General features: G+C 44.7%; 1 protein-coding gene across 2 annotated transcripts in view; it reads left to right on the top strand.

Annotated features, from left to right (window-relative positions):
- The window catches only part of NCALD (neurocalcin delta), a 301,872-nt gene that overhangs the window by 37,826 nt on the left and 238,789 nt on the right, over positions 1-25,257 (top strand). Inside the window, exon 2 of one of the 2 annotated variants that reach the window (XM_085605156.1) lies at positions 13,413-13,557. The exons of the other annotated variant lie outside the window; for it this stretch is intronic. The gene's annotated coding sequence lies outside the window, so the exon portion shown is untranslated. The remainder of the gene's footprint in view (positions 1-13,412; positions 13,558-25,257) is intronic. 2 annotated transcript variants of the gene reach the window in all.

Below are 25,257 nucleotides of genomic sequence, written 5' to 3' on the forward strand. Positions count from 1 at the left end.
GCCAGTATGGACTGGAGGGCCCCGCTAACGATTCGGCCATAAGAAAGGCTTTATAACTGCTTCAATACAGTACAAAACCGCACAATACAATGTGTCCGCCGCAGATGCAAAATGGATATATATGTTCTGTCATATAACATAACGTGTATTAGTAAAGTGCATGTTCACCCAGAAGGGTATCTTGGATGCTGAATGACAGATGTTTATTGTTACCCTACCCAATGGTACTCATTTTATCGACCTCAGAAGGATGAAAGGATGAGTGGACCCGCCGGGATTTGAACCTGTCACCATGAGGTAAAACACAATCCCCTACAGTGGACGCATTAGTCCACTAAGCCACCAGACCCGGCATATGTGGTGAATTTGCAGGGTGATGGCATCCTTTAGGTATGAAGTGACAAGAGACCTAGTAGAGCTCTAGGCTTGACATTGAGGGGGTGAAAGAGGTGTAGAGATGTTTTTTTACAAAAAATCTTTACTTATTGTATTTATTGAGATGCAGTGCATCAAACAAATTTAAAAGGAACTTTGCCGCATCAACACACAAGGTGATATCTAATGTGGTGCGGTGAGGCGCTGGACGCGGCCTTCAGCTGTAAATCAAGGGCACTGGGGCAGATTATCTTATTACTGGGACTGCATGTGAGCCATAAGCTTCCCCCCCCAGGAACCTTGTCTCCTGCCAGAGACGGGGCATCCGATGGAAATTCTTGTAAAAAGCTGACCACCCCATTAATAAAGAGAATAGGGTGGGCGCCATTACACAACCCTGGCGGACTCCTCTATTTACAGGGATCCTGTCTGTCTTCTGTGCCTGAGATCCCCATCTTACTTGGGTATAATTGCCCGCGTGAAGGCGAATGAGCAGATTCAGGATCATAGGATCAATCCCCATTTCGCCTAGTAGTTGCCACAGCCGATCGCGGGGCACTAGGTCAAAGGCAGTCTTCAGGTCAATAAAGGCCAAATAAAGACTGCCCTTGCCAATTAGTACGACCTTCCAAAAGATTAGCAGCAGTCTAAATGCTTGGTCCACTGTACCTGTGCATGCCCTAAAACCCGCTTGATACTGTGAAAGAACATGCTTATCAGAATAAAATATACTTTCTTAAGGTCCAGCAATAACTGGAGTCGAAATGAAAACCTTCCGGGCTAGTAATAGAATTGAATCAGCTGTGCTTTTCCAGATGAACTCTTATCTTCCTTTTGCATAGAAGACACTTGATTCATTTTCTCAATAGCTGTCATTTTCATGCCATTCTTTTCCATGCAGTTGTGGGTGACTGGAAGGATTAACCGTTGGGCATGGTGGGAAATAGAATCACAACCTGGGGCTGTATTACAAATACATTTTAAAAGGTGCACCCGGCGCAAACAAGGAAAATGCGATGTGTTAAGATGAATGCGATGCCCCCAGGGCAGCTGTGAACTTGTGCTGCCCTGTGGGCTTCGCGCTCCGTGTTTCACAGTGCAGGCGGGAAACTGCCTGCCCTTTAAAGGGGGATTAGAGTTCCCCTTATAAATGGGTACAGCGAGTGACTGCACCTGCTTGCAAGGGGATGTCTGGGGGGTCCATGGGACCCCTTTTCTCCCCTCCAGAGGGCTGCCATCAAGGGGCGCACTGTCATAGCTCCTCCTGACAGATTCTTTGCCTCTGCGCCCGTGTCCAGGCAAAGGGATCCCTTCATTTGCATAGGGCCACTCCCCCATTCAAATGAGGGAATGCCCTGTGATGATAGCTGTGTATCAGTGCTATTGGTGCTACGGAAGGGGATGCACAAGCATCCTCAGCCCCTTCTGTAATACGAAAATGCCCCGGGGCCGCGCAAAGCGGGCACAAACGCCCATTGCGCACCAGGGCACTTCCATAATACAGCCCCTGGTATCCATGCTGTGCCATTTGTGTTGCCCACTGGTTCAAAATAATCTTTTGCAAGAACTTGAGGAAGAACTGGACCTACCCGATACCTGAAATTCCTAAATTACTTTGTATGGTTGGGATTGCTTCTTGCCAACTGGCAAAGTATCTTTTTTTCTTAGGTACCTAAAGTATTGTGTCAGCGCACTCCTGTCCAAATTCAAAATGGTCAGTGAGTCTCTGATATCCTGTGAAAAGGTGCTCTGAAAAGGGAGGGAGCAACCACTAATATGCTCCCCAAGTTTGGAAAGAAGTTCTCCTGAGGCTTCAATGGCATTTGCGAGCTCACCTAAACATAGCATCAAAGAATCTTCCTCGTTCATCAGAACAATTTGTATATTTACAAACTTTTCTCATGGAGCAGATTCTAGTCAGCCAACATCTGTTTCATCTCTTGGAAGTACCCCAATGACTTCATCGGGACGTCATTATAAATGGAGTTTCATCCTTGATGTGTCAGGAAATCTGTAGCTGAATGCTGACAGAAATGGAAACTTCCTGACACGATACTGGTTACCATTCATGTTGTCCTTACCATAATTCTTTACTCGTGTGCCATCACTCCTGCTGACTTTACGTACCGTCATCTGTTGATTGGCACAAGTAGGTTAGGAGAAGGGCAAAGGTCAGTCAGGATGGAGGTGTGAGTCAAATGATTCTGGAGCAGGGCATTGAAATGACTGTAGGTGGCAAAGGGAATGGAAGAGGTAGCGTTTGATACGAGAATTGGCAAAGCTAAGAGTTCTCACTTTTGAAAGCCATTCAGTGACCTTTTGGCATTGCCAGTGCTTGTTGATGATACTGAACAACATGCAGAAGCTGTAAAGAACAACCCCTGGCAGCCCTTGTAAATGATCTAAATCTGCTGTGAGGGTTACAGAGTGACCCTACAGTCATGCAGAGTAGGAAAGCAGCCGCAGTAAATCCTCTTCCAGACTCTAAACTAGAGTGACGCGGGGGAATCCACAGGTGTGCGCTGGTTACATGCAGCTAGGCTATTGATGTCAGTCATTCTGTCTTAGTTCTTTGGGCCCCTGCTCACACAAGACAAATGTGGGAATCCACAAGTTGGGACCATGACATGCATGCCCTGCTTGTATCTGCCCATCATGCTTCAGTCCTCCAGTGTTGGCAATGCAGGCACATTTTAACGTTTCTTGTTAGGGTCCACCCAGGAGTAACCAAGAGGAGAGCGGCACATGGCATCCACTGGGCGTAGGCAGATGAATTGGGTGAATATAGGGTCGACCGAGGAGCAGCAGAGGTGCTGTGCCCCTGTTTATGATATAAATTAGCACAGATTCAGGCTGACACCACTTTTTTCTAGACTTCCACACCCTAAATAATGCAGCTCAGTTCTACAGTCTAGGTTTTATCCTGAAAGCTCACATTTTTAATGTTTTCCCTCTTTTGCTTTACTTGGTACCAGTTGTTGTGTTGCTTGTGCTGACATTTCTGAAATCTATCAGTTTAAGTTGTTTTTTCAGTAGTAATATTTGGCGGGATTTTCTTAACTGTGCTTTCTTCAATTTAGTGGGTATAACAGACTTGCAAGCTGTGGTCTAATTTTCACCAAACTGTGACGCTGGTTTCTGATGCTGGTGTGGGCCCTGTGAAGGGTGCAGGGCTCTTCTGAGAAGCCCCATTTTTCCTCACCAGCAGCACAAACAAAGGTGTCTGGATCCATCTCCATTGCTCTGGGGTTGTAGCTTAGGACATGACATTGTAAGTCTTCGTGTACGAGGTGGAAACAAGCCCCGATTACGTTTCTGGATCACTTGGGTGTCTCTTCTGTGGGTGCGGGTGTGAAGAATGCCAGCACATGGTGACGCGCGGAGGCACCCTGTGAACTGGCTTGGGAGGGAAATTGTAGTGAAGATTGTAGGGTCGAAATAGATTTTACAGAGGCGTCTGGAAGCAAAGCTGGGTCTTGGTTTGGTATTCAGGTCTAGATTTGAAAAAGTTTGTCTGAAAGGAGCTCTGTTGGGTAGCCTCCGCCAGACTGTGTTGTTATCTTTTTTTTTTTTTTTGGTCATTATCACTGGATTGGTCCTTTGGGGGTGAAGAGGGAGGGTTTTGTCTGTAGACTCTTTGCATTGGAAACTGTAGGACAGAATTTTGTCATTCAAAGTAGAAGGTAAATGCACAACTTTGCTCTCGTCTACTGGTTCGAATAGGACTGTACTCCTACACCCTTTTCCATATACATCACAGTGTAGCATGCCATTTTTAGGTCGAGCCTAGACAGTGCTTGCGCTGTCTGGAAGATCCGTTGTATATACTTTGTGGGCTCTGGAGATCAGCCCTAGGACTTGTCTGCTTCCACTTTTGCTTGGGGACTATTTTTTTCTGTTTAACTGCCTCTATTTAACTGTCTTGATCGAAAACGACCAGTAGAGGTAAGTAAAATACCAGACTTGCTTCCTGCTTAGGGACTTTCTTTTTTTTATTTTTCTGGCAACTATCTCTTTTTAACTTTTTTTTTGTTTGAAAACGACCAGCAAGGGTCAGTAAAATATCAGAATCACTTTAGCATTCCCTAGATTCCAGGCCATAGAAACTTGTCTTCCGCAAGCACCCGTAGACAATAATATTTTTTTAAAATCTTGTATTTTCAGTGATATGACCACCGAAGGTCCTAATTTTATTTGAATAACTGAGCTTTGAACTATACCATTTCCAGCTGAAAGGCAATATTTTTCTCCATGTGTTCCCATACCTGGCGTATTCCGCAGTTTGGTGCTTACTTTCCCTCCATGTTAAACAGTCGATGTTTCAGCACCCAGGCTAATGTGCTGCATAGCTAAATACATATAAGGTCCCAAAGGCGACACCGATTGCGTTGCAAATGCTTGTTTGTTTTACTCCGCCCTGTCTTTAAGAGAATATTTTTCTTTGTTTTTAAATGCTATGTGCTCCTTTCTTCGTTGGGAAGGATATAACTTGCCTTGCTAGAAATAGTATGTGCCAGATGAAAAATGTATAGGGCTTGCATACAGGTCAGAAAATATTAGAGACACTTTTTTATGCTTCAAAAAGTGAAGGAACATTCTCTGAAAAACAGCTGCTAGTCACTATATTTGTACTTGATTGACTATTTGTTGATAATCACTGCTAACGTGATCAAGATGTATCTTTTGGTACCTAGACGCCTGCAAGACTGGCAAAAGAGACCTATCTGAATCTGGCTTATGAAAAGTACAAACTGTATTAGCTGAATGTCTTGAACGGATGTTGGTACTTAAGTCCCATGGTGGTCTCCCACAGTGACCATTTAACCAGAAGCAACATCCACAGGGTAACCAAATGTCCTTAAACTTTATACAGCATGTTAGCAGCAGAAGATGTTTACACCAAAAACTCCTCCTCCCTGACCTTTGCAAAAGAGCTTGGGACCTGATGTACAAAACAGTGACTCATAAGCTGGTAGTTTTGTGAGCAGTGTTGAACTTTGTGTACCGACTGAAATACAAATTGGTCAGTTCGCAAAATTTTCATTTGGAGTGGGTTACAGTTCAAGCTACCTCCTGAGTATTAATGAGGCAGGTCGCAAACAGTGACTTACTCTGATTGGATGCCATCACAGGGATGGTAGTTAACTGGGTCAGTGGACCACCATGTCTGTGATTACATTTAAATAAAGTAAACCTTTTTTGTAAATGCCAGTTTTCCTTATAGAAAAGGGACCTGCTGTTAAATTAGAAAATGCATAGTTATTTTAAAACCTTTAAGAGTTGGCAGTGGTCTTTTAGACCATGTAGCCATTATTCTCATTTTAGGAGCCAGTAAAAGATTACAGAGCCCTACACTTGGGTAAACAAGTAGTCAAAACCTGCTTTGTGGTCACAGACACACCAATTTTGCGATTTGCATCGTCTGAAATAGATTTGTACATCAGGCCTTGACCTGTTTCACAGTGCATGGTATTGGACATCGACACTCCCGTACAAGAAAATTACAATGAAAGACTGTTTATGAAAGACACTTTCTTTAAAAGCGGTAAACCGTGTTCCACAGGGAGATCAAGGTATGCTGGTATTTGAATAATCCAGAACGAACTACTGTGAACAAGTGGTCCTCCAGACTTATATAGTGATAGACATCGCATGTGGAGCAACGGGGGAAGGGAGAATAATGACTAATGTTATGGAACGTATAGCCAGGGTCCTCTGCTCACACACCCTCTGCCAGGGCCGGACTAACTGTAGCTGACACCGAGCATATCCCCTCTGGGCCGCCAGGGTGGGGACCGGTTTTGGACCCCTGTTGCAATATCGTCCCCCTGTAACAAAAGCAGCTGCAATGTCTCCACCCCCCCCCTCCCCTCTAATCCCCACCCTCTCCCCCCTCTGGTTTGTTGATTGTTAATGCGTTTTTATTAGTGTTCTTTATAGTTTCAATGTCTTTATTACCATTGATTACAAGTACCATCCCCATCATCCATTAGCCAACAAGGAACAGTAAGTCATGGCCTTGTCAACTTATGTCAGTTTCCACTCCCCACTCAGCCGCACATCCAACATTCCTCCCTTGTTCCTCCCCCCCTTGTGGATTGCAAAAGGTGATAACATTATAGCACCTTTGAGTAAAGTAAATGCCAGGCTATTGAGTCCCTTGTTGCTATTTGCTCTGACAAATTGTCTAGAACTGCTCCTAGGGTATGAGATGCAGCACTTTTAGATATCTGGGATACTGCAAGTGTCTATATTCTTTTGAGAATCTTTTCAGCTGGCCAATCTGTTGTATGCCTTCTGTTTGTGTTCTATTGACAGTGTAGAATTTTCTATCATGATTATTTTCCAAACTCTAGTCAACCAACCGGTTAGTGTGTTTACCCACAAAGCAAGGAACGTTCTCAGCTCTGTGATGGTTAACATTGCTAATTGTTTACCACATATGAATTTTTGGTATCTTCTGCCCTTGTATTGCAAGCCCAATACCACCATCCGCAGATCCCTGAAAGAAAGAAATTCGATTCTTGGTTGACCTGGGTGTGAGCCCTGATCAGGCAGCAACCACAATCCTTGTCAGGGTAAACCCCAAATTAACCTGTGCCCACCCTCTTGGTAGCTTGGCACAGAGCAGTCAGGCTTAACTTGGAGGCAATGTGTAAAGTATTTATGCAACCCTTCAAACAGAAATACACAGTGAAAACACACCACAAAAGGAGCCCACAACAGAGTTAGAAAAACCGTGCAGATTTTAATAAATAAAGCAAGACCAAAACTACAAATATCCAATCAGTAGTACTGGAGATATTGAATTTAAAAGTTTTTAGTGAAAATAGCACAAAGAGGTGTAAAGCGCCACCTGTTGTAATCTGGTCGCGCCGGACCGGGACAAAGTCACAAGTTCAGGCTGACTGCAGTGGAGCACGGGTCAGCTACAGGGACTCAGGCCCACTGAACAAAAGTACCTTGAATCCTGTTTTGGGGAGCGTTGCATGGATCATCGTTGAAGTTGCATCATGCAGCAGAGGTGATGCGTTGGTTCCGAAATGCAGCGAGGCTTCGATGCGAGGGCCTGTTGTGGTATCGAACACATTGACGGTGATAGCGCTGCGAAGTCTGGTATCGGGGTTGAGGAGCGCAGTCGGGGTGATGTATCCATTCCGAAGAGCTGCGATGCGTAGTCATCGAGGCTGCCGTTGACGAGAGATGTGAGGGCCTGCACCGAGGAAGCGTCACTCAGTGACGGTTCCAAAGGCAATGTAGGCTGCGGCAATGATGCGAGTCTTTGCAGCAAGTCCAATCCACGCAGTAGTAGAGATGCGTCTTTTCTGCTCTGGGTTGCACAGTGTAGCTGACGTGATGTCATTTCCGCTGGATTCACAGAGGCTGGCAAAACACCTGAGGCCCACTTCCAAGGGTCCAGGACTGGGGTGGTACCCTTTGGCAGGGTAGACTCACAGATGGCAGAGTCCAGGTACATATGCAATGTTTTGGGAGCCTGTTATGTCCCTGAGGCTTCAGATCAGGAGGCCAGCCACCTAGCCCTTGGAGTCACTCTGGGTTCCGTTTCAAGAGATGCAGGTTCAGTCCTTTTCACCAAGGCAAGAGGGCAGAAGGTCCGCACAGCAAAGCTGGAGTCAAGCAGAGTGGCAGTCCTTCAGCACCACAGCAATCCTTGTTCCTGGCATTGTATCCACAGGTCCAGAAGTGTACTGAAGAGTTGGTATCCGAGGTCCAATATTTATACCCGGTTGTCCCTTTGCACTTCAAAGCTATACTTCTAGAAGCTCCTTCCCACTTCACAGATGTTCTGCCCTCCCTACCCTGGCTCTAGACTAACTACTGGGGGTATGCAGCTCTTTGTGTGTAGACAGGCCACGGCCTACTCGGGTGTAAGTCAGGCTGTGCCCAGTACCTACCTCCCATTTTACCAGTGATGGCCCATCTGGTCACACCGACTCTCCCATTGTGTGCGACTGTCTAGGAGGAATACACAAAGCCCAATTGCCACTGCCAATTACAGCCAAATGGCTAAGGCAAGGAAATGCCAAATTTCTGAAAAGTGCCATTTCAGAATTGTAATTTAAAATCTGACTTCATCATAAGTTAGGATTTTAAATTAGGATTCCAGAGACACCAAACCTGAACTGTTTATCTCTTCCTGTTTAGAAATTATGCTTATAAATTGTAATACGACAACTCCAATGTTACCCTATGGGTTAGATAGGTCTTTGCAGTAGTGAAAAACGAATTTAGGAGTTTTTCACTACCAGGACATGTAACACTTAAAGGTAAATGTCCTACTTTTTAAATACATTGCACCTTGCCCTATGGGCTGTTTAGGCCTACCCTAGGGGTGACATATGTATTAAAAAGGAAGTTTTGGGCCTTGCAAAAGGTTTATTTTGCCAGGTCGAAATGACAGTTTAGAGCTGTACACACATGTTCTACAATGGCAGGTTTGAGACGTATTTAAAGGGCTACTTAAGTGGGTGGCACAAACAGTGTTGCAGACCTACTAGTAGCATTTAATTTACAGACCACAGACACATGTAGTGCCACTTTACTGTAAGTAAATTAAACATGCTAATCAGGGACAAGCCAATATTACCATGTTCCAAAGAGAGCCCATGCACCTTAGCACGGGAAACAAGATCTGAAAATATGGAGGAGTAAGGCAAAAAGTTGGGGGGGTAGGGAGAGATCACCCTAAGGCTGACGGGTCTAACACTGAGTAACTGAATGTCAAAATCTCTATCAATCTCCATATAGTATTCTTTAAAGAGATGTGCCATCAGTGCTCTTCTATTCTAAACTGGTGCAGCATTGGAGCGGTCCTGATGATACAGGAATGTGGTTTCAGATCCTGGGTGCATGGATGGGAGCAGCCAGCTGCCTTTTCTTTTTGTACACTTTGTAGTCTGCAGTCTGGTGCCCTGGCTGCGAGTGTACCAAGAACCACCGGTGACGGTGAGCTTGTCTATATGTTCTATGTACTGTTGATAACCACAGATGTCCCTGGGTTTTGGATAATATTGCACTGTAATTACATAACCAAGTTGCTCCCTTCGTACACTTGATTCTACAGGGATAGCTAGTTGAGCAGTCAAAGCTTACTCCAGGAGCCTGTAGATTTCTTCTACATCATCTTTATTTACTTAATGGAATCATGGAGCAGTTAAAATGATGAACAATAAAACAAACATAAAGGCGCCTTTCCTGAGATGCATTAATTACCTACTCAACAGCACTACTGCCAACCGAACTTCATGGCTTCCTCTTGGTCATCAGTCACCCCAAGTCACTCTGCTTTTGCCATCCTGTCCACCCCCTTCAACTCTCGCTTTCTCCCCAATGCTAACCCCTAGCGCCATTCATCTCTGTGTAATGTCAACAGCATCCTGCAAGATATTTAGGAGTTCTGTGGTGAGGTGAAGTTATGGTAAAGCTGTTGCTCTGTGTGTGAAGAGGCCTGTATTAGGTTTCGGTGCTAAAGCAACTCTATAAAATCGAGGCATTCTTAGATCTGCAGCGCATGCTGTTGGCTGTCTCCAAGCTCTTGTCCTTCTTTGCAGCTTTCCTACCTGTCCCATAGGTTTCTGGCTGGGTTTGGGCCTGTCTTAAGCTGGATTGTGGCTGCTCAACTATTTAGATTCCTGACTTTCATTGTTCTCTATAGCCTTGCCTTATGCCGGGGTGAGTGAGTGAGTCCTATAAATGGTCTGAGGTGCTGCCAAAGCATGTCTGCTTCTTACAGCATTCAGCTCTTGAGTGTCTGTGCCACCAACGGCCCAAAAAGCGGGGGAAGCTGACCCATGCAGCTATGGCAATGCTGGCATGCATTCAATGTAAGTCTTTGCTAATACCAGCATGTAGTTCCAGTTAAAGGCCTGCTTCTGTCTTTGAGGTTCCAGAGAGCAACCGGCATTGGCAAAGCCATAAGGTCCGAGTTCAGTGTTCCAAGGCAGGCAGTGTACATACAATAAAGCCAGCAGGAGCAGAGGCCTATAGTTGTATATTTGTCCCTCGAGTAGTTCCATGCAAGTATTCGAGGGGGGTGGGGGGGGGGGGGGCAGAAGGATACTCCCGAACTGCCCATAGCTTTACGTGGGAGATGAATACTCAAGTGGGCAGAGCCAAGAAGTGATTGACAAAGTCTGCGGCCATTGGCTGAAAGAGGCTGATTGAAGAAAGCCAGTAGGAGAAAGGAGCGGATCCAAAGACCACTCGATTAATATTGTAAGCAATGGGCTGCAAAACAAGACCTAAAATAGCCAGTCATATTGCAAAGGCAGACGATTATTCTAAGACTTTGGCCTAGGAAAGTGGAAGCCAACAATGGCCAGGTTGGGCCATGAAGTTTGGCTGCGTTCTCAGTTTTCTCCTGCGGGTAAGAAATAAGAGGTTTTTTTGCATCATTTTTCCCAGACGCTTTCCTTTGAATACAGAGGACAACAATAAAGAAGGCAAGTGACTGGTTATAAATGAACAAGATTCCATTTTTGAATCTAGAAAGGTTTCCCTCCGCAGTTTATAAGGGTTTCTGTGTTTATGAGCTATGTTATGTTACATGTTAGGTTATATGGCGCACAACTCACCCGGGAGGGTATCCAAGCTCAATGAGAAGCGTGATTACTTGAAAACACTTCTGAAAGGTATGTTTAATCCAGTTAAAAAGCAGAAATGGTGGCCGCCTCCTCAGATATGTGAGAGAGCGCCACTCTTGGCTTCTCTCTACCTCCTAGGCGGTCGGCACTGCTGAGAGGGTCCTTTCTGGTGTCTACATCCAAGTACATAATGTGTCTGCTTTATTTGCCTTCCACGTGCCCAGGGCTGCCGGGGAGGAATCCGGGCTCTAAATACATTACACAAACTTGGCTCTGCAGGAGAGACATTACCAGGCAGTAAGGTAAACCAGGGTCAGACAGGCCCGCTTAGCTGCTCTTAGTTAACCCTGGCTTTCCTCAGCTCTTAACCCGTACTACGTGCCTTGGTGTTCCTTCAGTGTATAATTTTAAACGTGGTCTTAAAATACATACTAATTGGCCGTGCCTTAACACCTTAACGCTTCTTGAATAATGTGTTCCCTTGACAACCTTCTGTAGATGAATAATATTGTTTATGCTACGTGTATTTGAGGATTCCAGAGTCGAAATTGGCAATATTTTGTGTAAACAATAGTGACGGTAAGTACAGCAATGCATTCCTAACTTTAGGCACAGATTACTCTGCAAATTATTCTGGATTGTTTTAATCTCAAAGAGTGAGATGCACAATATTCCACAACAATGCCCTAGTGTGTTGTGAGAAGGATCTGCATTTGTAGGTTTCACTTAGACTGCGCATGGGCCATCTGTTGTGAGATCTATTGTTGCTTACAGTGGGATTGGAGCACATCTAGTGCTTACCATTGGTTGGTATTATTTTCACTAATTTGCTTACTTATTCGTCAGCTTGTGTGGGCTTTTCTTTCCCTTCTTGTGCTTGTCCCTCCCCGGAGGTATGGACGCATTACTTCTGTCCTTCCACTCTTCACTTTTCCCCATGTTGCTTCTGTCTTCTATTGATTTCTGTGTTGCTTTCTCCCAACTTAAAAAATAATATTAATAATTAAAAAAACAATTTTGCACTTTTGTTTTTGACTGATCTAACTCTGATTGGTATGTTTAAAAAAAAAAAAAAAAAAAACCTGCCTTTTTTAAAAAAAAGTTTTTTTATTACACGAGTGCGCCAACAAAATTACGCCATTGACTTTGTTGAAGGCTTTTTTTTTATTTCTTTAACCATGCTGCACTGTACAGATTGGCTAGAAACCATGGGCAAAGCCTACAGGTCCCATAGGCGAGACATATTGGCCTTGCCAATATTTGTTTTAAATGTGACGCTTAGGGATTTTGATGGCCTGAGCTGAACGTGCTCCTCTGGAAGGTAAGTGTGGGTCAGTGCGCACATCGACGGGAAATGCTCATTGTCCAGACTGTAGTACTTGGAGAACGTCAGTGGTGGGGAGGGGTTGGGACTGGGACAAATCAACCCTGTGGTCCACCTCGTGAATGCCCCTGGGTTGGGTTTTGCTGCTTTGCTTACGCCTGTATGTTTGTTTTGTAAAGAGTAGGTATGATGGGTCTGCCTGTTTGGGTGTGCTCTTTGTTTTAGTACACTGCAGAACTTGTGGCAGATACATTCCTTTTTAGGCAGGATTTCTTGCACCTTAAATGTCGCTAATTAATGAGCTGTGTATAAATAGATGAAGGTTCATCAGTAAGAGGATCGACACTGATGCACATGCTCCAGTTTGACGACCCATTCTGGGTGCTGTGTTACTTGCGTTGGTTTAGTGTTTGTTTCGCAGAGTTCGCCAATTATTTGATCTTTTAACTGTCTCAATGCAATTACAAACATCTACAATGTGCGGGAAGAAAGGGTACATTTTCCAATTTAATGTGGACCGAATAACGTTGGGAAATTGACAGACTATCTTGTGTCCACAGAATACACCAAACAATGGGAATGGGGCAAGCTGTCATTGGGAAGGGTTTATTCTGGTCAAGTTTCATAAGAATAGATCAGAATTGGGATGGAGAATGTTTGATCAAACATTAGGGTACATTTGTGAACTAGACAAGAATATTTACATCCACAAGAAGACACCATAAGGTGCTTAAATGCTGCTGCTTGTTCCCACATCTACCCTTGTAGATGAGAGTTCACATAGATGGATTGTCCTCAGATGGCAGCTGGATTAAAGGCAGGGGCTAGATAAGCCATGAGCTTTTGCAGTATTTATAGCAATATTTATAGATTCAGTCATTCCAATACAGCAGGGTTGTATTTAATTGAGTAGTGCTGATTTGTCTAGTACTGCACATGCCAAGAAACCGCCCCTAAAGGTACTAGGTTAACTATGTTCTCCTTAGATGACAAGTTGAGTATTATTTAGTGTAGGTGAAGAGATGTAAGAACCTGCCTAAACTGTTGGCTTGGGATTGTTTCCTTATTTTCAAACACATTTTTACAAAGATTGATGTTTTAATTTTCAGGTCTTCTAAAAATTGTTGGTGAGCCCAGGCTCTGCCAGCACCTCCATCTGCAGCATTTCAGTGTGCGAGTTCAGCCGTCGCATTCCTCCAAACCGCGGCACAACTGTGTCATGGATTAGGCTCTTATTCTTAGCTGCTGATACAGGTATGTTGACTCCTTTCCTCTGACAGCCTGCAAAACGCCTCTATTTAAAAATCTAAAATCAAAACAAGCATTGGCAAAGCCAGTCACTCTGACTTTTTGTTAGGGGAAGTGTTTGGTAAAAGTTGGTCAATTCCGTGCGTAATGACGTGGTCCTTCAATAGATAAATCTTTGTGTAGCGAAACCTAATAAAGGAACCTAAATAGTATGGACTCTGGGAAAACGTCGAGGCTTTCCAAGCTTTTTGGTGGAGTCTGGCTATTTAAAGTAGTCCTAGAAGACTGGATCATTAAAAATAAAAACAGTGAGGGGTTTGGAGGGGAGAAGGTGGGCATAGTCGCTCACATTAGAACAAACTGACAATCTTGAACAGGACACAGAAGCTATCGGAAGAATTCTTCCACTTATGTTCACCATCTTCCTTGTGTCATGGAAGCATGTGTTTGACTCTGTTCTGGGAGGACAGAGAAACGTGGGAGAAGGGGCAGGCTGCTGCTTCAGGCCGGAGGAGATCCAAGGAGGTGCCATAGAAACTCTGCTTTCCTTCGGTCAGCTTTGATGCTAGACTTAACAGAGCTGCAAGCAAAACATTGTTTTGTCGTTATGGTGCTCCCCTTTCCCTTCACAGCAAGAACACTTTTGAGACCATTTTTATGTCTGGGTTATGACTACGCAGCTGTTAAACTGATCTGTTGCTAACAATCTGCATTGACTGTTCTTTGGGTCTTTCCCATTCAAGCCCTAGCTTTCTTCTGTCAGCCTCCTTGAGCCATTGGCTTGAGACCATGTCAATCATGTCTAGGCTCACCCAGCGAAGAATCCAGCCCTCACTTAATACTATTGACTCTGTGTGTATCCTTCCTCCTCCACTCAAGAGCTTGAATTAAGGAACTACTTTAAAACCATCTCCTGTGTCTCGCGCTGATGTGTTTCTGTTGTGTGTTAACATATTAAACCCAAACCTGGTTTCTTTCAAATGTTTTTTTTTAAATGGGACACCCTCTTGTGGCCATTTGTGGTGGGGAGCTCTTAATGTGGCACGGCCATGAGTTCTGAATACCCTGAATGAGGATGCACTTCTTTATTTCAAAACTGTGTCTTCACATCCCTTTTATTTACATATCAGGGTGCTTCTTGTTATTTCATGCCTGTTTGATGGTCATTATCCAAATATGTTTTTGAGTTTGATGAAACTGTTCAGTTGGAGTAGTTGTAAAGTATGTGTGCCGGAACTGTTTAGCATGAATACACATACTTTAAGTCTGGGTAACGCGTATAAATCTAGTTATTTGAATGCAGTCGTTTCTTGTCTTGGTAAATCTGTGTAACAATCTATACAGTTCCCTTGTATATTATTCCCATCATTGTATTTCTAAAGTACTGACACCGCTCCGGGGTTGCTTAAAAGCAGAGGTTGAAGTGGGCGGGATCTGAGGGGCATGACGTGTCCTTTCTTTTCTAATTTGACAAAAACAGTTCCCCCCCCCCCTACTTTTTTATTAGGTCGAGCATTTGAGACCTCTTGTATATACTTTAGTATATACTTATATGTGTATGTACTTTGTGGGCTCTGGAGATCAGCCCTAGGACTTGTCTGCTTCCGCTTAGGGACTTTTTTTTCTGTTTAACTGCATCTATTTAAATGTCTTGATAGAAAACGACCATTATAGGTCAGTAAAATACCAAAATTGCTTTCTGCTGAGGGACTTTTTTTATTTTTCTGGCAACTGCCTCGATGTAACTTTCTTGATAGAAAAGGCCCAGCAGAGGTCAGTAAAATACCAGAATCACTTTAGCATTCTCTAGATTCCAGTCCATAGAAATTGTTTTCCACAAGCACCTGTAGACAATAATATTTTTTTCAAATCTTTTATTTTTAGTGATCTGGCCATCGAAGGCCCTGATTTTATATTAAAAACAGAGCTTTGGACTATACCATATCCTGCTGAAAGGCAATATTTCTCTCCATGTGTTCCCTTACCTGGCGTGTCACGCAGTTTGGTGCTTACGTTCCCTCCATGTTAAAGAACAGTAGATGTTTCAGCACCCAGGCTAATGTGCTGCATAGCTAAATACATATAAGGTCCCAAAGGCGAGACCAATTGCATTGCAAATGCTTGTTTATTTAAGGCAGCCATCCCTGGGTGGTAAAATCAAGACACCTCAACTTAAGTGGATGGGAGGGAGTTTCCAATGCTGTGAAGTCGAGGCAGAAAGCACAGCTAAACAAGAAACGAGCCTTCTTACCAGAGGGGCTGCTGTCTAAAAGAAATATACATGTACGCAATCGATTAATCTTCGAATGTAAAGGGTACTAGGAAATCGGTTTTTACTTTAATTGATGGTCTTCTCTTGAAGCTTTGTGTGGACAACGATATATTCTTTCTGAGGGGTATTGCAACGGTGTTAGCAACTGTCCTGTCCAGTGCATGCTTTTTAAAGGGAGTTATAAAAAATGTTGACACTGGGTTAAGTCTATTATTAAAATCTATATTATGAAAGCACTTTTTTCAGTCGTATACCTAATTCTTTTTTAGGCATTTCTTGGCAGCATATTGCATGCTGTGTAATGCAAGTTTAAGATAACAACGTACTTATTTATAGTGCTTTCGATCACAGACTGGGGCCTCATAACACTAAAAACACTATTCCCCACTGCCCCCAGCCAGAATTCAATTCTGTGGATATCTGTTACATAAATAAGCAGTAATATAAACAGCTGAGTTTTAATAACCTAAAATAGTTTATCTGTCATTGATTAGTTTAACTTGCATTTATTTTTCATTTAAGATGTGCGTTATTTTATATGCAAGTACCTGAAGGTGAAAGACCAACAAAATAGTTATAAGAATATTTTCTTCTTTATAACCATGCCTTTGATCCTACTCTCCGCCCCACCCCCACAAACACTGACTCCTCCCCAAGTGCGCCCAGGTTCACAGTTCCCATACTTTTTTTAATGCGCTTCGACTGCTTCTTAAAAGCACTTTACAGAGGTGTAGATGTGGAAAAAGGAAGGTAGCACAAAACTGCAGTTGATTCTTCATGGCACAGTCCTCGGAGTTTGAGCCTAAGGGCCTCTTAGAACAGATGAAAGCCTCACAGTGACCACACAGTGACCTATCTCAACCCTCTGCTACGGGGAATGCAGTGAGGGCTTTAGAAAGCATTCAGACAGCAAACACTGAAATAGGGAGGTAAAGCTCGGTGTCGGAATTCGATAATGACAGAAAATCCCTGCAAGGGGTTCCGTGACCCATAGGAAGTAGTGTCCTGTGAAATGTCTCCAGTTTAGAAACCGATTAATTTAATATGTATATGGACGACAGAATGGTGTCTGTGGGTGTGTATTCTGCTCCAGGTTATGGGCGGATGGCTTATCTCAAACCTGTGGCTAGCAGCGTGAGGTCAGTGGGTGTCTTCACTATTATAGAAGTGATAGTTTCTCTTTGCCTGTGGACATCAGCGTGGGGTCTGTGGGTGTTCTGTCCTATTATAGAAGTGATTGCTTCTCCCTGCCTGTGGACAGCAGCATGGGCCCTATGTATGTATTTCTTGGTTTATTATGAGTGATTGCTTATTTTTGCTTGTGGCTGGCAGCATGAGGTCTGTGGATGTCCTGGTTTATTATAGAAGTGGACTGCTTCTTTCTGTTTGTGGATGGCTGCATGGGGTCTGTAGATGTCCTGCTCCAGTTAAGAAGCAGTGAGCTTTTTACGCTTATGAACAGCAGCATGTGATTTATTGTAGATATTCTGTTAATATATAGAAGTGATTGCTTCTCTCTGTGGACAGCAGCATGGGGCCTGTATATGTCCTAGTTTTATTATAGAAGTGCATTGTTTCTTTCTGCCTGTGGACAGCAGCATTCGGTCTGTGGGTGTTCGACCCCTTATAGAAGTGATTGCTTCTCTGCCTGTGGACAGCAGCTTGGGGTCTGTGGCTTTACCTTCTGCTCTAGTTTAGAAGGGAACTGCTTCTCCGTGCCTGTGGATTGGCAACACATGGTCTGTGTATGGATAATCTGCTCTAGAACTTTGGACTGCCTCAAGTGTGGGCGTCAGTGTGTCCATTTTGTGTAGTTCTGGCCGAAAGATGGCTTCAGTTGATTCTTTACCTTATGTTTTTCAGAACATCCTGATAAAAAAAATCATATACATAATGGAGCATTTGGTCATTTGATTCAAGTGCTAATCCAATTTTCTTCTGTCACAGCCTACAGCATGGAGTAGTGAGTCGGCCTACTTCATCTATTGGCTGTCTTGCACCGTGACTGATGGCATTTGGCGTGTTCAAATGTGCCCAGCTACCTGAAAGGAGAGCACTGTGGTGCCAGGCCTGGTGTTTCTCAGCTGCTGGACCACTTGTTTTAGTCTTTTTTTTTTTTTTTTTTTTTTTTTTAAACAACAAAAAATGAAGTAAAAAAGCGTGGCATGGCTTGCTAAAGCTGCACCTATTGGCTTTGCCAATTCTTGTTTTATTCTCGTTCTGCGTAATGTTACGTAGAACTACCTTTTTCTGGCAGGACGTCTGATCAGTTTCTATTCTTTGAAGGCGCATGCAAATTCTTTGATGGGGCAGGGACGTGCTCACGAATTCCACTAGCTGTGGTATCATGGCTGCCCCGAAGCCGGCAGAGGAATAAGGGTGTACATGAATAAAAATAGAAAGTTAAATGAGGACAGCCCCTCGTATATCTGCCCGGACCTCACATTCCAAGCAGGGTGTGTTGATGGTCTGCACAGACCTCCAAGGCGCGCTGCTTTGCAGAGCTCGTGTAATGTTATATTCCTAAGAGGGTTGCAGCAGCTAGCGGCGGTGCATGGTGTGGACAGGGCCTGACGTGCAGAAATGCAGGCGGCCTGCCATCTCTGCCTCAAGTTACTGCGTCTGATATGTTACAGACCCTTCGTTTGAGCGGATTCATTTTGATTTGAGGGAAATTCCCCTGGTTCTGTAGATGATTGTGGTTCTCGTCCATGAGTGGCGTACGGGCTGTCTCCTGCTGCCGTGTGGGTGTTTTCGGGTGGTCATTGAAACACTTCACTGTGCTGTTCATTCATTTACATGGCCAACTCTAATGTAGGAAAGGCCAGTTTGAGTTGGGCTTGTTTTGTAAAAGCACTCGGTTTGCTGACGGAGCCGAATGCCACATTCACCTTAAGTACTGTAAGAAAATCTGCATATATATGGCGATGGGCGCACACAGGAACCGCGAAAGTAAATGTTTGGATTGTGTGATCTTGTGAGCCCGACCTCTTACTCGGATTGGTCATGAACAAAGTTTGAGTTGCTCCTTTCTAGTCACTACCCTGATCAGTCTGCCATTCTTTTTTTTCTCCAGAGGACCGAGCCTAGATTTCTTTTAAGCTGCCTCTTATGTAGTGAAGTTTCCTTCAATACAGATTTTATGGCATAGATTTTTAGGTGAATAGACCAATCGCGTGAAAGGCATCCATTTTTAGGTCTCGCTCTCGAGACCTATTGTCGCCGAGATGCCTCTCCAGGGAGACAGACCGGGGCACGCGCAGCGATTGGGGTCGGGGTCTGTGGACGCGCTTGCGCAGACGCGCACACACACACACACACACACACACACGCGCGCGCACACACACCTCGCCGCTGCCGACCCTGCTTTTCCGAAAATACTGAGAGGTGTGAACACTACCAACGCGACGTCCGTATAATAATGTATAAGTGATAAAGAGTTGAAAAACAAAATTACTTTTCCGCTGCAAGCATTGGCTACGCAAAACATTATTTTAACTTTTCAGTTTCACTTTCATTTTACTGTAAAAAGGCCTCGCGGAGAATTCACTGCATTATTAAGAATTTGCGCCTCCCCCCTCCGCCCCGCTCCCACAAATAAGTACATCAGGAACAAACTAAAACCAATATCTATAGATTTAAACTTGGCTCTCTCCCCGAAACCTCAGCACTCCTCTATACAAAAAAAAAAACGAAGGAAGGCAGTGTTATTAAATGCGCTGGCGTTGCAGCCCGCGCCCCGCATGCATGCGCCCTCCTCCCAGCGCTGCAGGGCCATGGCGCGCGGGCGGGCACTCACCTGTTCTGAGACGGCCCGGAAGAGGCACGAGGCGTCCTTGGCGGTCAGCTTGCGGTACAGCCCCAGAGAGCCGAGGAAGTCGTCCATGGTCACCTCGTTGAGGGACTTCTGCCCGAAGTACTTCTTCATTCCCCGCTGCATGGTGGCGGTTGGATACTGCGGGCTGGGTCTGTGCTCTGTGGCCGCCCCCTCTCACGGCCCTTAATCAGGGCTCAGGGGCTGCACATGAGGGCAGGAACCTCGCACCTGCGCGCACGACGCGCCGCGGCCTCTGCGCCCACAGGCCTGCCCGGTGAGTGTCCGACCTCCCGGGCAGCAAGCATGTCGTCTGTTTTGCAGCCAGCCCCCTCCCCCCAAACGTGCACCGCCCCACCTTTTTACAAAGTTGCAAACCTCGGATGTTTTTGTGCTCCAAAGAAGGCACGTCAAGACGTTTGTTTATCAAGCACTCATTTAAATGTCTTTGAAACGAGGACTGCAAGGCATTAGTCTTTAAACTGTGACGTATGCTAGTTAACAGTCTATATGGACCGATTTTTGTCACACCTGCTCATTCACCCCCATCATACCTGTATGTGGCCGCTTCGCCGTTCCAACAGGCCCAGTACCTATGGTGGTATAATTTAGCGTTCTCCGGCCGGAACTTTACCATACTCGAAATATAGTTAAATTCCATTGCCTTCTACTAATTACCCACCCAGCAAATTCACAACGTCCCCTTAGTTTGCCCTGTTGCCCTGCTTTAACTTAAGTGGAACAAGTCTCACCCCCCCAGCAAACCTTATTGGACGCTTGACATGAGCACCAGTTTCATTACACAGGGACACATTCTTTATATGGTGTAGATTGACTGTGCAGCTTTCACACAATTATGTAGTCATCACTAGAGAGGGGCTATGGCTCCATCCACACATTGGAAGCCAGGAGTACATGTTTTGATAGGGCACAAGTTTTGTGTTTCCCCCAAAAAAAATACTTACCCTCCATACAGCTGGGATTATATTGTTTATTTATCCTGCTGCCTCATCTTGAACTTTGATGGACATACACATGACATTGGAATGCTATTAAAGTGTCTTAGACAAATGGAAAATTAATTTTGTTTTTCTTTGGCAGCAGCAGAGATGGCAGGAGGACTGTCATTATCCTACATGGAGTTTAGGTGTGACTTGGCAGTACCAATGTCACCTGACATTCTTACCTACACCAATATTACCTAAGCCAGTAGGTAGTTAGAATTAGGATGTAGTTTCTATAGGAAGTGCGTTTTTTTCATTTGCCAATAACTTTGGCATCGTTTGATTAATTTTCCCGAAATTTTTAAAGCTAGTTTGACACTCACTTCAGCTGCTGTCTTGAAAGTTTGATACACGGCTACAGACCAAACGGCTGAACAGAATGACACCAAATTTGGCAGAAAGGTAGATGTAGGATCAGGTAAGTGCCTGTTTGTGATATTGTCAGAGGCAGCTCTTCCGCTAAGGCGGAGGAGCATCACCCACTGCTTTTAAGCAGTGTAAATAAAGGAAACATAAAATGATAATAACACAGTTTCTGTGCTGCTTTGCGTGGATGGCTGATCTGCTCTCAGAGCAGGGTAAGGAAGGAGTGGTTTGCCCGCTCCTAGTGTGCAATGACTGTTTGGCTGGCCCTATGGGGCGGCCCAAACAGTCATGCGCACTGTGACTGTTCTCCATACAGGCTGCATTACAGCCTGCATGGAGAAAATGCCCAGGCCCACAGTCTCCATCTGAGTGCCGAACCACGGCACTCCGACCAATCACAACGCTGCATTGCAGCGGTTCGTCGCCTATGTGCTTACCAATCACAACGCTGCAAGTTGTGATTAGTCAGGGGAGCCTGGGTGCTTTCTGTTTGGTGGAGTCCTGACATGGAGGAGAGACATGGCGGCGATTAGGTAAGTTATTTTTATTTTTTTATACCTCACACCTGCCCCGCCACACCTGCCCCGCCACCCCCAAACGGTGCCGTCCGCCACTGAATTTGGTGTAAATCCGTTCAGTAGTTGTGGAGTTATTTAAAAAAATTCCAATTGTATATATAGGGACGCAGGGTATATGCGATACCGCCCGATCTTGTGCTGAGATCTAATTGGCTGCCAACAATTCAAACCAGGAAGTGTTGGAAGCCATCTTGTGGCTCAGCTTGAATCGAGTCACAGAAAAGTTTTTGCAAAAAAAGAAAAGGAGGCAGGGTAGAAACACCTTGATCCACTAGGCCTCCTGAGGGTGTGGGGGTCCCACAGGAACCCGCAGGGCCCCCCAAAAAAATTCAGCTGAAGTGCTGCTGGATCCACGGTTCGCGCTGAAAATTCAAAAAAGAAAGGAGGGGGATTGCACAGCCTCCCCCTCCTCCTGGGGCTCGTTGTGAGGCAGCTGACAGAGTATAGAAAGTATAACTAGACCAGCCAAGTCGCCCCTACGGTTTCTCCTATAAATCAAAGTTCCCTCTCCTTTTCAGCAGGATCCATGCTTGATTCATCTACAGGAATCACAGAGGTCCTACCCTAGTTAGTGCCTTGTTTCCTTTACGCACCCTGGGCCCTAGCTGTGGGTCGCATTAGGTCGGTCTGTCACCTGTAATCTTTTGCAGCTGTCGTTTGCTGCCCCGAATTGTCTGCTCCACTTCAACTTTAAAACGGAGTCACAAACGTGCATGTTTGATTCGGTTGAAATTATTATTATTTTTTTTGCAGATTTATATAGCGTGAACTCGGCCTGAAGGTATTGGAGCACTTTATAGGAGCACCAGTTATTGTTACACAAGGACACATTCATTATTTAGTAGGCATGGGAGATTAAGTGATTTGCCCAGAATCACCGGATGTGGAGTCAACCCCATTCTCGAACCTTGGTTTCCCAGCTCCAAAGTCGGCAGTCTAGCCGTGAGACCACATCCTCTCCCGTTTTCTCCATTTGGTTGAAAACACGCACTAATTATTATACTGCGTCTTACCTGCCTGGATCGATGAATGAAATCGGGCATCCCGTAATGGAAAGCAGCCTTGTTATTACAGGCCTGTTGATTCCTGTCCATTAACACTTTTTTTTAAACTTTCTTTTTCATACCAGGCCCTTCTGAAATAGATCACAGGCTGCCAGCGTGAGTCCCTTGTTTACCTTTCTTTCATCGCAGAAGGCAAGCTGCGCTTCCCTAGCTAGCCTAGCTTTCTAAGGGCTGCCTCTTACATCAACAAGCATTTGCAATGCAATAGGTCTCGCAGTTACACGAGTTAAAGCTATTGGTATTGTAAATGACAATGCCAATAGGCATTGGTATTTGCAATGTCAATAGCTCAAACTCGCGTAAATGCGAGACCTAATGCATTGCAAATGCTTGTCATTTCTTGGCGACTATCTTACCGGTATGAACATGAAATATGCATTCCAAGTGTGTGCTTTTTTTTAAACTATTGTCCAGGGCACAAATGCCTTTCACAACCTGGTTCGTTCGCTAAAACCAAAAAAAAAACCTTTGGTGAGTTGAGAAATCTTTGCTGGGTAGGATCGCCCATTTGGATGGTTTTTAAGTATTCCCATTGGGATGAAAATGGCTGGCGGGGGTTCTCGAAAGAATGTTAAAAACCTCCTCAAGAGAGAGACCTATGGCTCTGACCGCGCTGCCACATGTATGTGAAACAGAATCCTTTGCTGGACAGTTTTTCCTCCGCGATGAGCAATAAAACATTTTATATAAAGTATAATGGGTGACAGTTTGGTTATTCAATTGTAATGAAATGCTAGCTTGTGCCTTGGGCCACTAATCGTCGTCATCAGGGCGTGCCTTGTGCTCTGCCGCCATGTCACAAAGTGGAGTCCTGGGATGTTGACCTGCAGCTCTGGCATGAGACTTGGTGAAGAACAGAAATAGGGGGCCTCATACAGCCCTGCTTAGTTGTTTTCTGTCATAGCTCAGCACTTGAAGGTCCTTGTTTACCAGAGCGCTTGCCTTTTGTGTTCTGTTTCAGATCGTAGGCATGTCCATTTAATGTGAATCGAGGTCACCATCCATAATGCATAACTTTGAACACATTTACATTATGCCTTCAGCCTTTCACGCCTGTGGATAAGAAGCACTTCTGAGACACATTTGAGTTCGACGTAGGCCAAGCGGCACGAGCCTGTCTGCCCCTTATTTAGGAGAATGTTCTAGGCTCCTACAAGGAGTTGCACATTAAGTCACAGTCATTTCCCTGTGCCTGGAAAATCAAGACTTGTAATTTCACTGTAATGACAGATTGAGTTCAAATTCCTGCCATCGGTTGCATAGTTAATGCGCTTTTGGATTAAGCTACTGTACCAGTAAATTTGGTGACCTATTTCTGAGAGAGAGAAAATCCGCCGTTGCGCGTGCCTGCGGGGGGTGGAGGGATCTCTCGTCTAAACGTCAGAGGGCCTGATCCTCTGTTCGTCAGTGACCCGTGTGATCCTGGGCACTGCGATACCGCCGCTCTGGACAGACACAGGATCCGCAGCATCTCACAACAGCTCCGGAGAGCTGCGCATGCGTAGTGCCGCGCGGTGGCCTTCGTGGCGTTCATTCGGGGGTGGGGGTGCAGCCTCATTACATCACATTTTATGAGCACTCCTTTGAAACGTTACCCGAAACCATACACCTATAAAACCGGCCAAACAAATGGAATTCAAAACGACGTCAGTACAGAGTTCCTTCAATACGGGTTTGAAATATTTACTCATCGTTAAACAGTAAGCATCCGGGAATGGAATGTTCTCCAATAACTCGATAATGGCTGTAACGGACTCCTGAATATGCCAAAGCTATCATTAAGGCGTTTGAAGGGCATTATAAAATAAAGCATTGTCACGACCAGATGGATGGCCCACGCGGACCAGCTACATTATGTTTTTGAGTGAAGTATATTGCTGTCCCCGTAATTTCTGTTGACTTGAACCCTATGGATTTAAGTTGGACTTGCATGAATAGGTCTATGACATGCCACAGCTCTAAGTCCTCAAACACATTTTATCTTACCACTGTACACGGATTGGGTTGGCATTATCGAGTTAAACAATAGTTTTATGGCAAGGCCTCCTCGTTAATTGCAAACTCACAGCAGCAACATCACAATAAACCGAACTTAAAACAAGAATCCTTTAACGTTCTAGTCTCTTTATAGTTCCCTGTGTGGCAGCCATCTTCCTTCTATTGCTGCAAACAACCTTACATGTCCAACTTAAAACAAATTTCATGGCTAGGCACGGAGGCCAATATTTTGCATGTTTAAAGCCTTGCCATAATATTCCTCACCGCACACTCCACAGGTTTAAAATAATATTTCTTAAATATTGACTTGGATGACCAATCTGCAGCCGCTACAATTCCAGTCAAGCCTCCTCCTAACAAATACGCTTTGAAAGCCATAACGCCTCTAGCAGAATGCGCCCCTAATTTAGAGATATCTATTCCTGAACTCTATATTATCTCTTACCCATCTAGCTAATGTGGGTGTCCGAAAGGAAGTGTTTAATTCCCTTTGTTCCCCTTCATTCATCCCCCTACCTAGTTTTGTCCGTCGTTTTAAGTTTGGCTCATGGACACGCCGTCGAAGACCTATGGTTGGTGGAGTCGCTTTTCATGCAGGGCCATTGAAAAT

The sequence above is a fragment of the Triturus cristatus genome, chromosome 5_1 (genome assembly GCF_964204655.1).
Source record: "Triturus cristatus chromosome 5_1, aTriCri1.1, whole genome shotgun sequence".
Classification (NCBI taxonomy): Eukaryota; Metazoa; Chordata; class Amphibia; order Caudata; family Salamandridae; genus Triturus; species Triturus cristatus.